A 20468-nucleotide genomic window follows, 5' to 3' on the forward strand; every position below is an offset into this window, starting at 1 on the left:
TTTTTATGATGCTGAAGACGATGATGTTATCACAGGTCCTGATTGGATAACATACATTATTCATAAAAAATTGCATGAAAGTAGGTCATTTAAGTAGAAGCATGCAACGGTGATCTCCTCATTTCAAACTGGTATTTATTGAAACAAAAGCCAACAACAGTGTTGGGTATACCCCCACAAAATATGAATGTTTTAATACCTTATCATGTCAAGCCTTGAGCATCAATTACAGCTTGACAACAATATCTCATGCTGTTCACATGTCGACTTATTGTCTGCTGAGGCATGCCATCCCACTCTTCTCGAAGGGCGGCCCTCAGGTCATTGAGGTTCTGGGGTACAGAGTAACGAGCCTCTACATGGCGACTCAGCTGATCCCATAGGTTTTCAATGGGATTCACGTCTGGAGAAAGTGCAGGCCACTCCATTTGAGGTACCTCAGTCTCCAGTATCCATTTCCTAATGATGCAACCTCGATGAGCTGGCGCATTTTTGTCCATGAAGATGAAATTAGGCCTGTGTTCATGCAGAGGCACAATGACTGGACTTTTAGAAGTGATTCCCTAAGAAAAAAAACCTTTAGCAGTCATTAACCATGATATTACTGTGATCCACAGGGTCGATAGATAGATAGATAGATAGATAGATAGATAGATAGATAGATAGATAGATAGATAGATAGATAGATAGATAGATAGATAAGATTAGATAAATGAATATAAAGTATAGTGAAGGGCTCTTTCACGCTTGCGTTGTTCTTTTCCGGCATAGAGTTCCGTCGTCGGGGCTCTATGCCGGAAGAATCCTGATCAGGATTATCCCCATGTATTCTGAATGGAGAGAAATCCGTTCAGGATGCATCAGGATGTCTTCAGTTCCGGAACGGAACGTTTTTTGGCCGGAGAAAATACCGCAGCATGCTGCGCTTTTTGCTCCGGCCAAAAATCCTGAACACTTGCCGCAAGGCCGGATCCGGAATTGATGCCCATTGAAAGGCATTAATCCGGATCCGGCCTTAAGCTAAACGTCGTTTCGGCGCATTACCGGATCCGACGTTTAGCTTTTTCTGAATGGTTACCATGGCTCCCAGGACACTAAAGTCCTGTTTGCCATGGTAAAGTGTAGTGGGGAGCGGGGGAGCAGTATACTTACCGTCCGTGCGGCTCCCAGGGCGCTCCAGAATGGCGTCAGGATCCGTCTTCAAATGCTTTCAGTTCACTTGCGTTGTTACGGATCCGGCGGGCACCTCCGGCAAATGGAGTGCACGACGGATCCGGACAACGCAAGTGTGAAAGAGCCCTTAGTTACATACAGTATTTAGTATGGATAAAAAAAGACATAAACCCATCAAGTTCAACCAGAGGATGGTAGGGGATGTGAAATAATGGAAGGGGAGTGAGAATCCAGAATTCTATCCATTTTTATAAGCCTTAATGTTTTTTTAATTCTAAGAATTCACCTAGCCTTTTCCAAACCTGTCAATTATTCCTGCTGTCCTGAGGTAGACAATTCCACAGATTGTCTCTGGAGACTGAATATATTTCTTCTCCAGATGGAGGCCTTGTTTTTCGGGGGGATTTTACAAGGAACAGTTTTTCACCATATATTTTTAGTATGCTATTTATGTATTTGTGTAGGCTAATCACTTTCGCTCTTAGACACCTCCTCTCAAGACTAAATAAATGTAATTCTCATAATTAAAACTTTTGATGCCTCTTATCAGTTTAGTTGTTTTTCTTTGTACGTTTGCCAGCTCCAGAACACCCTTTGTATGAACTGGTTACCTGAACTGCATATGCCAGAAGAAGCCACACTTTTTTGTAAAGTAGTAATATCACTGTCCCAAAAGTCCATGCCTCTTTTTATACATGACAGTATTCTTCTGGCCTTAGAGGCATATTTATTTTTAGTGCCCTAATATTTAAAGGGTTTCTATCACTTCGTTTCACCTATTTAGCTTTCAGACACTAGCGATCCGCTAGTGTCTGCTCTATCTAACCATCCTAATATAAGAGCTTATTGTCCTGCCGTTTAGCTAAAAAAATAACTTATATAGATATGCAAATGAGCCTCTAGGTGCTATGGGGGCGTGATTAGCACCTAGAGGCTCCGTCTACCTTAACAAACTGCCGCCGCCCAGCGCGTCCCTCCAGCCCGCCCATCTCCTCCGGAATGCGATGCTCCTCGTATTCGGCGCATGCGCAGTGAATGTCTGATCGCTTCCCTGCTCAGACATCTCCACTGCGCCTGTTCCTCGGAGCACTATGACGTCATCGGCGCAGGCGCAGTGGAGATGTCTGAGCAGGGAAGCGATCAGACATTCACTGCGCATGCGCCGAATACGAGGAGCATCGCATTCCGGAGGAGATGGGCGGGCTGGAGGGACGCACTGGGCGGCGGCAGTTTGTTAAGGTAGACGGAGCCTCTAGGTGCTAATCACGCCCCCATAGCACCTAGAGGCTCATTTGCATATCTATATAAGTTATTTTTTTAGCTAAACGGCAGGACAATAAGCTCTTATATTAGGATGGTTAGATAGAGCAGACACTAGCGGATCGCTAGTGTCTGAAAGCAAAATAGGTGAAACGAAGTGATAGAAACCCTTTAACCTTTAGCATACCAGGTTTTTTCATTTTTTTTTCCCTATTTCCCTTGAACCATAACTTTTTTTTATTTTTCCGTTCACATATTTATATAAGGGCTCATTTTTTGCGGGACAAGTTGAATTTTCTAATGCCAACATTTAATATAGCATTCAATATAGTGGGAAGCGGTAAAAGAATATCAATTGGCTATATTTGGAAAAAAAATGCAATTCCTCCACAGTTTAACGGGTTTTGTTCCTACGGTGTTCTCTTTGATGCAAAACTGACCTGTGCCCATCATTCTCTGGGTCAGTACGATTTCAACTGCAACACGTATTTATAGTTTTTTTTATGTCTAAATAGCGCAAAAATGCTAATAATTTCTGACCCCAATAACAATTTTTTTATAGTTATATCTACTGAGCTGTGTGGGGACTCCTTTTTTGTGAGACGATCTGTAGTTTTTATTTATACTATCTTGGAGTGTATGTGACTTTTTGATCACATTGTATTACATTTTTTGGGTAAGAGAAGTGATGAAAAAGTGGCAAATCAGCCATTTTGACCCTTTTTCCGTTATGCCAATCGCCGTATTGGAGAAATATTTTTGTTATATTTTAATATTCAGAGCATTTTCTAATGTGGTGATGCCCATGATGTTTATATATTTTGTTATATATTTACTTATTTTTTTATTATACAGAAATGGGGGTGATTTAAATTTATATTTTTTAATTTTTATATATTTTTAACAGTTTTTTTTTCATGTTGAGGCTAGAAAACGATTTTTTTTTTTTTAAATCTGAACCATCATGATTCTTATAGATCCATTATGAAAGCAGAATTGGTCATTTCTTATGTTGGCCTGCTGGCCAAGATAAGAAATGCAGTTTCAATACCCTGGGTCTCTTCCGAGAGACCCAACGTATTAAAACCAGTTGCCTGACCCCTTAATGGCCGCAGAGGATACTGGTAAGAAGCCCGGAAGTGCAGGCATTTAGATGCACACATTTAATCATGGCATCTAAAGTCTTTAATGACCACGATCGGCATTATTGCAGGTCGCGGTCATTAGCCGTGGGTCTCTGCTTGAACATGTACGGCGCTGGTAGCAAAGGGGTTAATTATTTGTAATTGTCAATCCCTTGCATTGTATTCTTTGACTATGCAATGCAATAGGTTTGATAGTTATCCAATTACTGCATGCCAGAACAACAGTGATTGTGCCGCGAAGGCCATGCAAGGTAAAAGGGTGCTATATAAGTACTTGTAATAATGGATATGTAGTATTTAGTTACAACTAAAGATATTATGTATATATAAAACCCTTAACGGGAAGGCATCTCTGATAACTATCCAATAACAATTGTTGACATCATAGAGATGTTAAAGAAAAGATATGATAAAAGAGTAAATAAGTTATGACTGACAGTCCCTGACTAGAGATGGCCTTGCGATTCGCCGGCGGTCTTTTCGCGGCGAACTTTGCGTGTTCGCGATTCGCCGAACATGCGAACATATGGAGAAATTCGCGCCCGCCATATTCTTTTACATTATGAAGAACTTTGACCCATGATACATCCATCAGGTGGTACAGGACAGCCAATTGAGACGTTTCAGCACATGGACATACCCCCTACCTTATAAATAAACCTGATCTGGCCACCATTTTACATTCAGTGTTTTGCCAGTGTAGGGAGAGGTTGCTATGTGGAGCAGGGACAGGCTGTTAGGGACACCAAACACTAGCTAATAGGGCCACAAATGTCCTTTTAAGCACTAGTATAGGTGTGCTATCTATATGTGTGATACACAGAGGGGTGTGATATGCTTATACTTTTATAATGAGTCAAAAACACATAGATCTATATAGTAATCACTTGGAAGTCAGGGGGCTAGGGGCTTACTAGGGTCATTTTTATATAGGGTAAGGTTCCGGACGGGGTCGCTCTTATCAGGGCGGGTGGTCTGTGGTTAGGCTATCAGGGCCAGAATAGCACCCCCCTGTAGGGCAATATCATGGACAGTTCTTTGCCCACCCTGTCCTTTAATACCACATCATCATCGAGCCCAGGGATAGATGTTTTTTGCTTTCCCTCCGGGATTCATGGATGTGCACTGGAACCCCCCGGATTGTGGTAGGATATATGGTTTCTGATTTGGTGCCGCCGAGCACATGATTTAGTTCCGCCGAGCACTTGTTATTGCCTACCACATCTATGCTTTTTGCTTAAAGGGGTTCTGCACTTTGTTTTAACTGATGATCTAACCTCTGGATAGATCATCAGCATCTGATCGGCGGGGGTCCGACACACGGGACCCCCGCCGATCAGCTGTTTGAGAAGGCAGCGGCGCTTCAGCAGCGCCGCGGCCTTCTCGCTGTTTACCGCTGGCCCAGTGATGTCACGACTAGTATCAACTGGCCTGGGCGGGGCTAAGCTCTGTTCACTTGAATGGAGCTTAGCCCCGCCCACGCTAGTTGATTCTAGTCGTGACATCACTGGGCCAGCGGTAAACAGTGAGAAGGCCACGCCTCTGCCTTCTCAAACAGCTGATCGGCGGGGGTCCTGGTTGTCGGACCCCTGCCGATCAGATGCTGATGATCTATCCAGAGGATAGATCATCAGTTAAAACAAAGTGCAGAACCCCTTTAACTTTTATAATTTAATTTATTTTCATTTTGAGAAATATCTTTTCCATTCACACGTCCGCAAAATGGGTCCGCATCCGTTCCGCAAAATTGCGGAATGGATGCAGACCCATTCATGTTCAATGGGGCCAGAATGTGCTGTCCGCATCCGCATTTGCGGATCTGCACTTCCGCACCTGAGCTTCCATTTCCGCAAAAAAATAGAACATGTCCTATTCTTGTCCGCAATTGCAGACAAGATTAGGCATTTTCTATTATAGTGCCGGCGATGTGCGGTCCACAAATTGCGGAATGCACATTGACTGTGTCCGTGTTTTGCGGATCCGCAAAACACTTACTGACTTGTGAATGGACCCTCATAGTAAAATTATTAAAGGTTACGTTTTATCTTTATGTATATTCTAATAGATTGCCTTCCTTGTACAATGTTATAATATACTTTCTATGTTAGAAAGTATATTATAGTGCATTTGTATTGTGCGGCAGTTGTGTGCGGTTCTGCAGGTATATAGAGGGACAAGCGTTATTGGAACAAACAATTTCTACTGGTGTGATATACCAGTCATCCCCCAAAAAAACTGATTGAAGCGGGGTGTTATATACCAATATACTTTCTTTATAGAGCATTTGGGTACTGTATAGTGCAGTGTATTTGTGCACTTCTAGCAATTATTTCTTGTCTGCAAATATGAGCTGAAGGTTTTTCAGGTTCGCCTGCCATTAAAATGAATGGGACCCGTACGCGAACCATCCCGGCAGATGTTCGTCCATCACTATCCCTGACTAACTGACCAGGGTGCCATCTTCTGTGTATTAAAGAGCACCTGCCACCTCTCTTGACATGTCTGTTTCAGTAGATATTTGCAATCCCCAATACAAAGAGTCTAGAGTCTATCTGGGTATTACCAGTTGGGGGTATTTCTCTACATGGTCTGACACTATCCAATCAGTGGTATCAATGGTCAGGGATGCACAATGCTCAGCTGGACATTTATTGCAGGCAATTAATTCATAAAATTCTATCAGGAATAACAGAGGAATGGTGCAATATAGAGTTATAAGAAAATAGGTTCCATAACTGTAATTATATGGAGAATGCATATAGTTACAAAAAAAAAAAAAAAAAGAAATGGCCAGCTAAATCAATATATATTTTATAGAAGGATCATAGAATCAAGAAGTGTCCAGCAATGTTGACCCTTTAAAACGTAACTTTTACTTACTAGTACTATATAAAATAATACCACTGTGGTGGTTCACCAGTGAAAATTGTGAATCAAACAAACAATGAAAAAAAGAGATAAAATATGTTCCTGCAGGGTAGCCAACCGTTGATATGGTTTTTAGAGGTGAGTGAACACGGGGCAGCTATGGGGAGTGTTGGGATATATCTAACCTATCCCTATACTCACCCTGAGTTATTCCTCAGCCCAGGGATGTCTCCTGATGGTGGAGACTCCCCGTCCCCGTACCTGGACTGACTGCCCTCCGTTTACACTCCTCCTAAAGGACAGTGCCATGGCTCCCCATGAACCGACGGATACTTATCTGTGTCCCAGGTAACTAAGTACCCACACGGACAACAGCCCACAAAACTGGATAGACAAAAAGATGTATATATGTAGATGTACAAGGATACGTATCACCTACAACCTTAGTTTAGAAGGAACCAAACACAGGGGCATCATTAACGGTGCGTTCCCAGGTTGGTTCTCATAAAGAACCCTACGCGTTTCCCCTATCGCTAGGTTCATCAGGGGGTATTAACAGTCATGGGTAAACCGTCATAATCACATGGATAAATATAGATAATTTATAGATACTCATGGTGCAGTAGAGGACACAGGACCAAGGACGCAGACCGAAACGTGTCTAGGACCCAGGGGACCATTAGATATACCCCACCTATGGATGGAAGATAAGAAAGAGGATATCAAGGTGGGAGCTTAATGCAAAAGTGTATCATTCTGCCCCTTAAGGGTCATTACTTACTTAATGTCCTAGGCAGTCAAGTGGCTAGAGGGTACAGTCAGATAAAGCCCAACATATTATTCAAAAAGCTGTAAAACATAATAAAATGCTCAGCTGATGCCATATTTATCACCTGCCAATTAGGACCAAGGATTCCTTACTCACATGTAGGTTGCGTCCTGGTGCCAATCTGTTCCTCCTGCTGAACACACTCACTCTGTTACCTGCCTCCAGATATACCCTAATCGCCGGCTGTTCGTAATTCCCGGCTGAGTAAACAGGGCAGGTTACTTCCGGTAACGAGACGCCCCATATGTGCGTAACATCCGGTCCGTGGACCGCATCTGGAGCTTACATCCAGACCAGTGGACCGCATTGCCCGCCACTTCCGCCCAGTGTGCCAAAGCGCCAACATCTCCTCACCGGTCGTTTCACCAATGACATCACGGTGCGTAATTTACATGTAGTGGACCGCATAAAACCACCACATCCGGTCTTTTGGAACGCACCGTGATATCATATCCGGTCAGTGGGCCGTCCCATGAAACCACCGGAGGCGGTCCCTCAGTCCGGATCATGCCATGTCTGAATAGACATTACCAGGCAATTGACAGGTACTGTAGGAAAATGAAAACGAAACGAAACTAGACTGTCTACCCTAATAGATACATCCCGATACATCCCATCTCCTTAGCGCAGCACATTAATGCGATAATTGGTAAAAGAAGGGGGGGTGGACCAGAAAGGCAGCATTCTGTATATATGGTATTACACTGGTCAAATGACAAACAGAGGGCGGTATATATAAGGAAGATGAGTGTGAAACAGAAATGATAAATATGAGCCTATTACACAATTTTCCACCTATGTGCACGCCCAGGATAATGGGTGGCACCCGGCGCACATGAGATAATTAGTGCGCAGCATTTGGATACTTAACGTATCCTATTATTTTGTCTTGGCTAAAATGTATTTATCGAGTGAGTCTGTTCCTGATCAAAGAGATGGAAGGAAAGCACATAGCCACCCCCACAGATCATAGAAAGCACGAGAACGTGAGTCTTACATTAATCCCAAGGGGTACCTGGGATTTGAAGCGATGAATCCAGACGCACTCCTTCTGGAGAATTTTTCGGTCCCAGTCGCCACTCCTTGGTGATGGTGGAATGATCTCTAGGACCGAGAATTTCAAGCAGTTAGGGTTACCACCATGGATGTCGTTAACATGTGACGCGACAGGTGTGATCTTCTTCTTGACCACGTCGTTCACATGTTCACATATCCGCTGCCTGACCTCTCTGGTGGTCTTACCTATATAATCCATAGGACAGGGGCATTGGCAGATATATACCGCACCCTTACTCCTACAGTTATAGAAGTCCCTAATTTGGTAGGTTTGCCCAGTAACTGAACATGTGATTGATTTTGCAGTGGAAACAAAGGTATATGCTTTGCAGGAGCCACATTTAAACATTCCGCATGGCTTCCGGTCCAGCCATGTCCCCACTCCACTTGGTGTGGTGTAGTGGCTATGGACCAAGCGGTCTTTAAGACTCCTCCCTCGCCTATACGTGACACTTGGTTGTGTGGTAAGTACATCCCTGAGATCAGGGTCCATGTGTAGGATAGGCCAGTACCTTTTCAGGATTGACATTACCTGCGTATTCGCTGAGTCAAACGTAGATATCAGGCGTACTGGTTGCTGCCCACTTTGTACCTTAGGTTTAGGGACGAGGAGCTCAGTACGTTCCCTATCCAGGGCGTTCTGAAACGCGCCCCCAAGAACCGTTTGGGTGTAGCCCCTCTCCCTGAATCTCATCTGGAGGTTCTTAGCCTCACTGTAGAACGCTGCACCCTCAGAACAGTTTCTCCGGGTCCTTAGATATTGGCCCCTCGGTATGCCACGTTTAAGGGGTGTGGGGTGATGGCTTTCCCAGTGTAGCAGCGAATTGGTTGCGGTTTCCTTCCTATACATACCCGCGATAAGTCTCTCTCCCTCCTTCGTTATCCGAACATCAAGGAAGGGAATGGTATGTAGATCGAATTCGAAGGTAAACCGCAAACCAATATCATTGCTATTGAGGGCCCCGACAAATTCTCGGAGTTCCTCTGACCCACCCTTCCAAATCACGAAAATGTCATCAATATAGCGTGTCCAGAAGGTGATCTTATCGGACCACCAAGTCACACCATCTGGAAACACGCATGTGTCCTCCCACCAGCCCAGGAAGAAGTTGGCATAAGTGGGGGGACAGGGGCTCTCTATTGCCGTACCCCTGAGCTGGTGGTAGAAACGTTGAAAAGGAAAAAGTTGTGGGTCAGAGTGAACTCGAGAAGTCTGAGGATGAAGGTATTATGCATTCTACAGTGGACGTCTCTTGTTTTCAAAAAATAATCTGCAGCATAGAGGCCCTTGCTATGTGGAATTGAGCTGTAAAGGGATTCAACGTCTATACTAGCCAATATGCATCCCGGGTCCACACTGATCGCCTCGATCTTACTGAGAAAGTCCATTGTGTCACTCGTATATGATGGTAGGGACACAACGAACTGTCTCAGCACGCGATCGATATAAATACCACAATTCTGTGTTAGGGAATTAACCCCAGAGACGATTGGGCGGCCTTTTAAGGGGGTAATACCCTTGTGGACTTTAGGCAATCGATAAAAGGTAGCTATGGTAGAGTGAGTCGGGAGGAGAAAGTCGTACTCCGCCGTCGAGATTACTCTATCTGCAAGGGCCTTAGTCAGAATGATCTTTAGGTCCTCATGGAATAGAACGGAGGGGTTCACAGGTAGCACCCTGTAGCCCTCCCTGTCCTTCAGGAGATCGAAGCACATGGCCTGGTAAGCCGCATGATCGAGGATTACCAGGATTACTATGTCGGACGATTTAATTATAATCGATTTGTCCTTTTCAAGGGCAATAAGTGCTGTCATCTCAGCCTGAGATAAATTAAAGTGACGGGGAGATATCCCCTCCACCTGTTCCAGATCATTGGTCACCATCTGCATGAAGATGTCCACACACTCATAATTCATGGGTGGGGGCATCTTCCTACTGTTTGGTTTCAGGTCCGTAAATGGTCCCTGCCCTGGACGGCGGCTACCTTCTTCTCCCAACTCACATAGGGAGTGCAGAGTTGTTGTAACAGTCCTACAGGCTCACCTGAGTCAGAGGACCGCTTGCTGGAGGTAGGAGTGGAGCCCAGTGGCAAGGACCGCAGGCAGGTAGTAGGTGCAGGAAGTCTGGCAGAGGCGTAGTCGGTAGGCAGGCGGTGGGTCAGGGCAGGCGGCAGTAAGCGTGGTCAGACAATCCGGATGGCAACGGTGGTAGCAGTTCAGTAGGTAGGGATAAAGCAGAAGAGTAGTTGGTAGGCAATTCCTGGTCAGCAGTGGACTTCCAGCAGTAGCAAGAGCAGCAGATGAGGAGAAGCTTGATCAAGGCTCAGGAGCTCAATAATCAGCAAACTGGAGTGCAAGGGGCTGGAGTTATATAGGGAAGTACCAGGTGTGGGGAATCAAGGGTAATGAGCAAGGCTTGGCAAGACTGAGGTTAACTAATAGGCATTAGGGAGAAATGTCCAGAGAGGACGGTAGCCTAGTAAGCAGGGCTACCGCCTGGGATGTGGCTGGTCACGGGTTTGAATCCCGACAGTACTCCCCCCCTTCCAAGGTGACCTCCGTGCACCGCAGGGGCAGGCTTACCGGGGTGCTGTTGGTGGAACTCTTTTACCAGTCTGGGGGCGTGGACATTTTCTTCTCGCTCCCAGGAGTTATCCTCGGGAGGGTAACCCTCCCACCCAATTAGGTATTGTAGTCTTCCCCGGTGGATCCTGGAGTCGAGAATCTTTGCGACAACGTATTCTTCTTCACCCTGTACCCTCACGGGTGGTGGAGGGGGCGAGTGGCGGCCTGTAAAGGTGTTCTCCACGTATGGCTTGAGGAGAGAGCAATGGAAGACAGGGTGCACCCTAATGGAGTCCGGAAGGTCGAGCCGGAACGTGACCTCGTTGATTTGTGCGGTGATCCGGAACGGACCCATGTATCTTTGGGCAAATTTTTTGGAGGGGACCTTCAATCTGAGGTTCCTGGTGGACAGCCACACCTTGTCTCCCACATGGAAGCCCGGGGTGGGTTTGCGACGTCTGTCTGCTCCCTGTTTAAAGCGCCTCTGGGCAAGCTGGAGGTTGTCTATAATGTTCTTTTGTGCCTCCTGTAGGGTTGTTAGGCGTTCGGCCACTGCTGGGAGGGTGGAGGCGACGGGTAGGTGGGGAATGAACACCGGGTACGAGCCTGTGTTAGCAAAGAAGGGGCTGTGCTTGGTTGAGCTGTGCTCAGCATTGTTGTAGGCGAACTCGGCCGTGGGGAGATGATCAAGCCAGTCATCCTGCAGGTGGGAGCTAAAACAGCGTAGGTATTGCTCTAGGGTCTGATTAGTTCTCTCCGTCTGCCCGTTTGACTGCGGGTGGAAAGCAGAGGACAGGTTCACTTTAACCCCGAGCGCCAGGCAGAAGTTCTTCCAAAACTTGGAGGCAAATTGTACGCCTCGGTCGGAGACCACGTCGTCCGGGATCCCATGCAGCCTGAAGACCTCTCTGAGAATAAGATCGGCCGTCTGTTTGGCTGTGGGTAGGCCTTTGTAGGGGATGAAATGGGCCATCTTGGTGAGACGGTCGACCACGACCAGGATGGTGTTCATCCCTTTTGAAGGAGGAAGGTCTACCACAAAGTCCATGGAGATCGAGCCCCAGGGGCGGGAGGAAATCGGGAGGGGTTGTAACAGACCCACGGGAGAGGAACGAGGAGTCTTATTGCGGGCACAGACCGTGCACGAGGAGATGTACCTCTTGATGTCCTCCTTGTATGTTGGCCACCAGAAGGAGCGGGAGAGAAGCTCCTGGGTCTTTCTTGTGCCAAAATGGCCGGCCACCTTGGAGTCATGGTTGAGTTTGAGCACTTCGAGCCGTGCGATTTCTGGTACATATAGTTGTAGGTCCTGATGAAACCAATGACCGTTCTTAAACGTAAGGCTGACATTCCCTGTGGGGTGGGAGAGGAAGGGGTCATTTTCATATCCTTCTTTGATTGTGCCCAGGAGTTCTTTAGAGTAGGTGGCCCCTACGACCCTTCTCTCGGGTAGGATGTTATTTTGGCCCTTGTTACTCTGTGAGGGCTCGGAAAACATTCTGGAGAGGGCGTCAGCCTTGCCGTTTTTTGATCCGGGGCGATAGGTGATGAGAAAGTTGAAGCAGGAAAAGAATAGGCTCCATCTGGCCTGTCTGGCTGAGAGTCTCTTAGCGCTGCGGATGAACTCGAGGTTCTTGTGGTCAGTTAGTACGATTATGGGGTTGGTGGCTCCCTCCAGCAGGTGTCTCCACTCGGAGAAGGCATCCTTGATCGCCAGTAGTTCTTTGTTCCCGATGTCATAGTTCTTCTCGGAGGGGGACATCTGGCGAGAAATATGCGCACGGGTGTAATAGCATCCTCTCCCCTGTCCGTTGTGACAAAACTGCCCCCACCGCGGAGTCTGATGCATCCACTTCGACTGTAAATGGCAGCTCGGGGTTCGGGTGGATTAGGATTGGAGCAGAAGTGAAGAGGAGTTTCAACTTGGTGAAGGCCTCCTGGGCCTTGAGTGTCCAGGAGAAGGGGACTGCCTTCTTGGTGAGTTGGGTGATTGGTGCTATGACCTTGGAGAAGTTCCGGATAAACTTCCGATAGAAGTTGGTGAAGCCAATGAATCTTTGTATCTCCTTCTCGTTTCTCGGAACGGGCCAGTTCATCACAGCTTGGACCTTACCCGGATCCATACTTAGGCCCTCAGGGGAGATGATGTATCCGAGGAACTGAGTGGTGGTTCGCTCAAACTCGCATTTCTCTAGCTTGATATAGAGAGAGTTCTGTTGGAGTCTCTGCAGTACCCTGCGGACGTGTTCGCGGTGCTGCTCGAGGTCTTCAGAGAAGATCAAGATGTCGTCCAGGTAAACGACTACAAACAGATCCAGCATGTCCCTGAGGACGTCGTTAATGAAGTGCTGGAAGGTGGCGGGAGCATTGCAGAGTCCGAAAGGCATGACCAGGTACTCTAAATGACCATAACGTGTCCGGAAGGCGGTCTTCGATTCGTCCCCAGGGCGGATTCGGAAGAGGTTGTAGGCCCCTCGAAGGTCGAGTTTAGTGAAGATCTTCGCTGCCCGGAGTCTCTCGAGAAGTTCTGAAATTAGTAGGAGCGGGTACCGGTTTTTTACGGTTATGTTGTTAAGCTTTCTGTAGTCTATGCAGGGACGCAGGGAGGAGTCTTTTTTCTCTACGAAGAAAAAGGGGGCTCCCGCTGGGGAGGTAGAGGGCCGGATGAACCCCTTCCTCAGGTCCTCGTCCAGGTACTCTTTCAGAGCCTTGAGTTCAGGCTCTAAGAGGGGGTAGATACTGCCAAAGGGTATTTCAACCCCGGGCAACAGTTCTATAGGGCAGTCGTAGGGTCGGTGTGGTGGCAGCTTGTCTGCGTTTTTCTTGTCGCAGACATCCTGGAACTCGCTGTATTGAGGGGGTAGCAGATCCTTGACGGATAGTTTTGAGATGGTGGTGTCTTCGGGTGGAAGGACGGGTTTGTGGGAGCAATTTAGCGAGCAGAACTCGGACGGGAATCGTATGCAGCGGGTTTCCCAGTCCACCGAGGGGTTGTGGGTGGCCAACCAAGGGATGCCCAAGATCACCGGGAACTTCAGGGAAGCGATCAGCGAGAAGTGGATCTTTTCGCTGTGATCGGGTTCTATGAGGAGTTGTAGTTCAGTGGTCTCGTGAGTGGCCGGCCCCGAGGAGAGTGGGGATCCGTCGACGGTTTCCAGGTCAACGGGGGCTGCCTTGATTGTCAGTGGAATGTTCTTTTCGCGGGCGAAGGTTAGGTCCATGAAGTTGCTTCCCGCCCCGGAGTCTAACATCGCTGAACAGGGGAGTTGTCGCCCCTCAATGTCGATGAGGATGGGAACGATGAAGTGGGATCCATGAGCCGCCGTGTTGTTATTTTCCGGGGCTGCTGGCGGGGTTGGAGTCTGTGGTTGCTCCTTTAGTTCCGTGACGGCAATAGTCTTTCGGATCTTATGAGGACATTTGATGGCAAAATGACCCGGCTCCCCACAGTAGAGGCAGAGGTTTTCGGCCAGCCGTCTCTCCTTCTCAGCTGTAGATAGAGACCTACATAGCGCGTCGACCTGCATAGGTTCAGTTGCTGATTGGGGGTCACGCTGGGCGTTGGAAGAGAAGGAGTAAGTGGGTCTGTGGTCCGAGGACCAGAGTCTTTCTTTCTTCCTCTCTGAGAGTCTTTGATCTATCCGGATGCATAACTGAATGAAGTCATCCAGATCGTCCGGGGCCTCAACTCTGGTGAGTTCGTCCTTTATTAATTCTGACAGGCCTCGCCGGAATGGGCTCCTCTGTGCCGCTGGGTTCCAGGTGGTGTCCGTGACCCAACGGCGAAACTCGGCGGTGTATTCGGCGACGGAGCGTCTCCCTTGCCGCAGACCATGTAGTCGCGCCTCAGCTGTCGCACAGCTGTTGGGGTCGTCAAAGACTTGACTCATGGCGGTGATGAAGTTGTTTAGGTTGTCCAGGATCTGACTGTTAGTCTCCACGTAAGGTGATGCCCATGCTAATGCTTCTTCCGTCAGGAGATTGACCATGAATAGCACCTTCTTTTTCTCGGTGGTGAAGGGGGCCGGGTACATCTGAAAATAGATGCGGCATTGGTTTAGAAACCCCCGATACTGGCGTCTGTCGCCGCCGAATCTTGATGGGAGTGGCATGCGGGTGTCTGCGGCCGCGGACGTCCAGGTGTTGCCTCTGTAGTTCAATAATCTCCCTTTGCTGGCTTTGGACTACGCCTTGGAGCTGGCCAAATTTCTCCTGATATGTAGTAGTCAAATTCTTGAAGTTCGGAGACCTGCTTACGCAGAGTGGCCATTGCGGACTCCATAGTGGGGCTGATTATTCTGTAACAGTCCTACAGGCTCACCTGAGTCAGAGGACCGCCTGCTGGAGGTAGGAGTGGAGCCCAGTGGCAAGGACCGCAGGCAGGTAGTAGGTGCAGGAAGTCTGGCAGAGGCATAGTCGGTAGGCAGGCGGTGGGTCAGGGCAGGCGGCAGTAAGCGTGGTCAGACAATCCGGATGGCAACGGTGGTAGCAGTTCAGTAGGTAGGGATAAAGCAGAAGAGTAGTCGGTAGGCAATTCCTGGTCAGCAGTGGACTTCCAGCAGTAGCAAGAGCAGCAGATGAGGAGAAGCTTGATCAAGGCTCAGGAGCTCAATAATCAGCAAACTGGAGTGCAAGGGGCTGGACTTATATAGGGAAGTACCAGGTGTGGGGAATCAAGGGTAATGAGCAAGGCTTGGCAAGACTGAGGTTAACTAATAGGCTTCAGGGAGAAAGGTCTAGAGAGGACGGTAGCCTAGTAAGCAGGGCTACCGCCTGGGATGTGGCTGGTCACGGGTTCGAATCCCAACAGTTGTTGAATCTCCCTCGCAGAGACCAAGTCTTGCGCATGTTTGTCTGTCACTATCCTTAAAAAACTTATGCCACTTTAGACGTCTAGTGAACAAATTCAGGTCCTTTGTCCACGTAAATAGACAGAAGTTAGTAGTTGGTACAAAGGAGAGACCTTTGCTCAGTACGTTCAATTCTAAGGTACTTAGTGTACGTGACGTTAAATTTATGATCTGAAGACCTCCCTTCAAGCCTTGTCGGTCCTGTTCCTGTCTCGTAGATGATACGGGACCTGGATTTTTTTCTAAAAAAGAAGAGGAAGGTGGTTGTGATGAGGGGAGACTGTTGGATGAGGTAGCAGCAGAGTAGGATAGTGGACCAGTGGAGTAGTTTACTCCCCCTGGCCGACCCCTCCCGCCACCTCCCCCTTCTGCCATCGTCGTCTGCCCCGTTTCCCGGTTTGTGAGATACCTCTACCCCTGTACGTACCAGTCGATGGTTCAGTATCAGAGGAGTCCACCTCTGATGTGGACACCTCAGACCCTATAGGTACAGTATTTGTAGATTGTTGAGTGTAAGCCCGGTTCTCCGTGAACTCAGACAGATCACGAGTGAACTGTCTATGCCAGTGATGGCGAACCTTTTACAGACCGAGTGCCCAAACTGCAACCGAAAACCCACTTATTTATCGCAAAGTGCCAACCTAGCGATTTACCCTGAATACCAATACAGTATATCTTCCATGTACTTTATCATGTAGCTATAATAGCCTGCCTACATTCAGTGCTCTGCCTGTGCTGTTCATAGTGCGCCCTACTCTGATGAATGGCAGGAAATGTCTAAGCCATATTGGTACACCATAGACTTTTTCCAGGGCTTCGGTGCCCACTGAGAGGGCTCTGAGTGCCGCCTCTGGCACCCGTGCCATGGGTTCGCCACCACTGGTCTATGCTTTCTCTCTTTTATCACACTCTGAAATCTCTCGACAGACGCTTGAAGTGAGGTCTCCCGTCTGACAAAGTCGGGATCGTCCTTGAATGTCAGAGCAAGTTCGATCTGCATTTGGAGACTGACGGCTGTTTTGTCAAACATCAGTCTCTCCTCCTCCAGGAGGATTTGCATCAGACTTAGTGAGCTGCAGGTCAATTGCTCCTCCCACCTACTTGTCAAAGACAGTGACGCTATACGCTCTGCTGGTCTAACTTGGAGACGAAGTCCTTTTGGGACTATTTTATGCTCCAAGTAGCTCTCAAGACAGCGTATCTCCCACCAGGATCATATAGTTACTAAAACAGATATGTCAGGAGACATGATTTTTAAGTCCTTTATAAGGTCCTGTAGATTTCTCAGTAGTCTGCCTGTAACAGTGGCTTAAAATATTTTATCTCATATCTGGATGTGCTAATGTCTGCAGAACTGATTGCCTTAAAGATGTAGATTAACAAGTTTTCATTTTCTACCTCCTGTGTTATATCCCTCAATTAACTGTGAAACATTTGATATTGATTAGGTAATGGAACCCATTGTGAAGATATCGATGAATGTAAGAACAATCCCTGTTCACCTAATGCCATCTGCAATAATACAATAGGAAATTACACCTGTACCTGTAAGGATGGATTCACAGGTGAGTTCTAATCTACCAGTTTGGCCATTGAATACTGTTTACACCTGTTGCTTACCTCTACTGAAAAGTGAAGTGGATTACACTATTCAGTGCAACGGCATTCCACCAAAAATGTACGCGGATGCAGTATAATTTTCTAATGGGAGTTAATAGCAGACATATGCAACATTTTAGGCATATAGGTACGAAAGTCTAGAACGTGTGCTTGTCACCACGCTTCAGACATACAGCAGATGCCTGAAACTGTGAACTGCACCTTACTTGTTACACCCCACTTGTGACATAACAAAGTAATGGAGACAAGTAAAGCTATACCCCATAATATAAAAAAAAGACTATTTGTAGCTCTCGTTAAGAAAATAAGACTGGTTTTTCTGTAAATATAGTTTTTTACCAGAAAAAATGAGAGTTCACTCTTATTGACACTTCATGCATGACCATTAATTTATATGTAATAGTTAGGGAAATATTGGCCTGTATATGTTTTAATAAGTTTTCATTATCACATCTACCTTCAGTGTTATATTCCTCAGTTAACTGTAAAACACTTGATATTGATTAGGTAATGGAACCCATTGTGAAGATATCGATGAATGTAAGAACAATTCCTGTTCACCTAATGCCACCTGCACTAATACAGAAGGAAGTTACACCTGTACCTGTAAGGATGGATTCACAGGTGAGAAAATGGACTGATCGCCTTATATTAACTGCTTGTAAAGATAGTTATTGTCCTGCTCTTCTCAATATCAGTGAGAGTAAATAAGACCATAATGCCACCTGCAATAATAACTAAAAAACTATAATTACTATCTATAATTATATTACTATTATAATTACTATCTATAATTATATTACTTTCTATAATAACTATCAACTAATAATAACTAATAAGAATAACTAATGCCACCTGCAATAATACAGAAGAAAGTTTTACCTGTACCTGTACGAATGGATTCACAGGTGAGTTCTGACATGCCAGTTAGAGCCACTGAGTCCTGTTTATACCTATTGAAGGGATTGGTTTGTTTCCTATATTGATAACCTAACCACCGGATAGGTCATCAATATCAGTTCGGCGGGGGGCCAACTCCCAGGACCCTTGAAATCAGCTGTTTGAAGAGAACGCAATGCTTGTGGGAACCCTGCATTCTCTTCACTGTTTACCCTCCTGCCGTCACATCACAGTGGCGAGCAGGTGTAATTACAACACCTCTGTCCCCATTCACTTCAATGGAAAGGAGGAGATGGAGTGTAGCTGCCCCTTCCTATTAAAGTGATTGGGACGGAGCAGCTTTACTTACACTGCTTGCCAGTATGAAATCAACAGCGAGCAGCTAAAGAGTGAAGAGAATACAGCGGTCGCGGGGGGCGCTGATCTGATATTGATGACCTATCCTCAGGATAGAGTAGATAACAGAAGATTTCACAGCAGCATATCCAGTGTGACTTTTATTGGGGACCAAGAGTGCACACACAAATACGACGTTTCGGCTACACAGTAGCCTTTCTCAAGTATACTGGTACAAAATTAATCAAACATATACCGTATTTTTCGCTTTATAAGACGCACTTTTTCCCCCCAAAAGAGGGGGGAAAATGACAGTGCGTCTTATAGCTGGGTGGCTCCTTGCTCCTAAGTCTGCCTTGAGCTCCGAGCTGATCACTCGGTGCTCGACTGGTTGGTCTGTCGGTCATGTGACGCTGGCCACGTCACATGACCCTCACTCCCCACTATAAATACAGGCAGCCTGCTGGCTACAGGTTGCCTGTTAATTTCTAGGTTCCTGGTATTTGTTGGACTGCTGAATACTTACCTGATCCTGTTCCTTGACCATCCTTTTGCCTGATCCTCCTGTACTGCGCATCCGTCCTGGTATTGTGACCTCGGCTCCCACCTGACTACTCTCTTAGGACTCCTCTTGTACTTCTCTGCTCTCCTGGTATTTATGACCCCGGCTTCTCCTGACATTTCTCTGCTTGCTCCATTTGTACTTTGCAGCTTTCCTGGTATTGACTCGGTCCGTTCACGTCCTGTTGTTTGTCTGTCTGTCATCCCTGCACTTGCTCCAAGTTAGGGATTGCCGTCCAGTTGTCCCCTGTCATTAGGACTCGCGAGGCAAGTAGGCAGGGCCAGGGGTAAGGGTGGAGCGCAGTGGTCACTTCCCTTCCCCCTGTGTGTGTGTGTACGCGACCGTTACAGCTGACACTGATATATCGCCGGCCGCTATGCTGCACAGCGTGGCTGGCAATACATCAGTTACAGCGTGGGGAGGGAGGAGGGGCTGGAGGCAACTCACAGCGGGGCACGGTCCGGTCACTGTATTAAACCTGGCCCCGCGCACAGAAGTCTCTTTGTATGTAAAATCTTTCATTATTCCTGAATCAATCGCTCTCCTTTTGATAAACTAGCCTAATCGCCTGCATCAGTACTCACTATGAATGTAGCGTGCGGTCCCTCCGGCGCATGACTTCATCCTGCTCCTGCTTCATTAATGAAGTGGAAGGAGCATGACTGACTGAGTGACGTCAGTCACACGCCGGCCGGACCGCACGCTGCATTCATAGTGAGTACTGATGCAGGCGATTAGGCTAGTTTATCAATAGGAGAGCGATTGATTCAGGAATAATGAAAGATTTTACATACAAAGAGACTTCTGTGCGCGGGGCCCGGTGTAATTCAGTGAATGCATCGGGCCCCGCTGTGAGTTGCCTCCAGCCCCTCCTCCCTCCCCGCACTGTAACTGATGTATCGCCGGCCACCCTGTGTAGCATAGGAGAGCGATTGATTCAGGATTAAAGAAAGATTTTACATACAAAGAATAAAGTACTGTAATGCTGTGAAACATAGGGCCATGAGGGGGACCAGCATAAGATGCTATATGTGTGTCATCCACACATATAGCATCTTATCCTGGCCCCCCTCATGGCCCTATGTGTCACAGCACACATCCCCCATAATAGTGCATCATCCATAGATCCCCCCTATAACAGTGCAACATCCACAGATCCCCCATAACAGTGCATCATCCACAGATCCCCCATAACAGTGCGTCATCCACAGAGGCCTATAACAGTGTCATACCCAGACCATTAGTTCAAAATCCACCAAAAGCACACCTTTTGGTTCAAAAATATTTTTTTCTTATTTTCCTCC

General features: G+C 46.9%; 1 long non-coding RNA gene across 1 annotated transcript; it reads left to right on the forward strand.

Annotated features, from left to right (window-relative positions):
* The first annotated feature begins 7325 nt into the window (after nt 1-7325).
* LOC120998002 lies at nt 7326-9646 on the forward strand. The gene is made up of 3 exons (XR_005778276.1): nt 7326-7398; nt 7488-7492; nt 9544-9646. It is a non-coding gene; the product is annotated as an uncharacterized LOC120998002 (long non-coding RNA).
* Nucleotides 9647-20468: the final 10822 nt, after the last annotated feature.

This window comes from Bufo bufo, chromosome 4 (assembly GCF_905171765.1).
Source record: "Bufo bufo chromosome 4, aBufBuf1.1, whole genome shotgun sequence".
Lineage (NCBI taxonomy): Eukaryota > Metazoa > Chordata > Amphibia > Anura > Bufonidae > Bufo > Bufo bufo.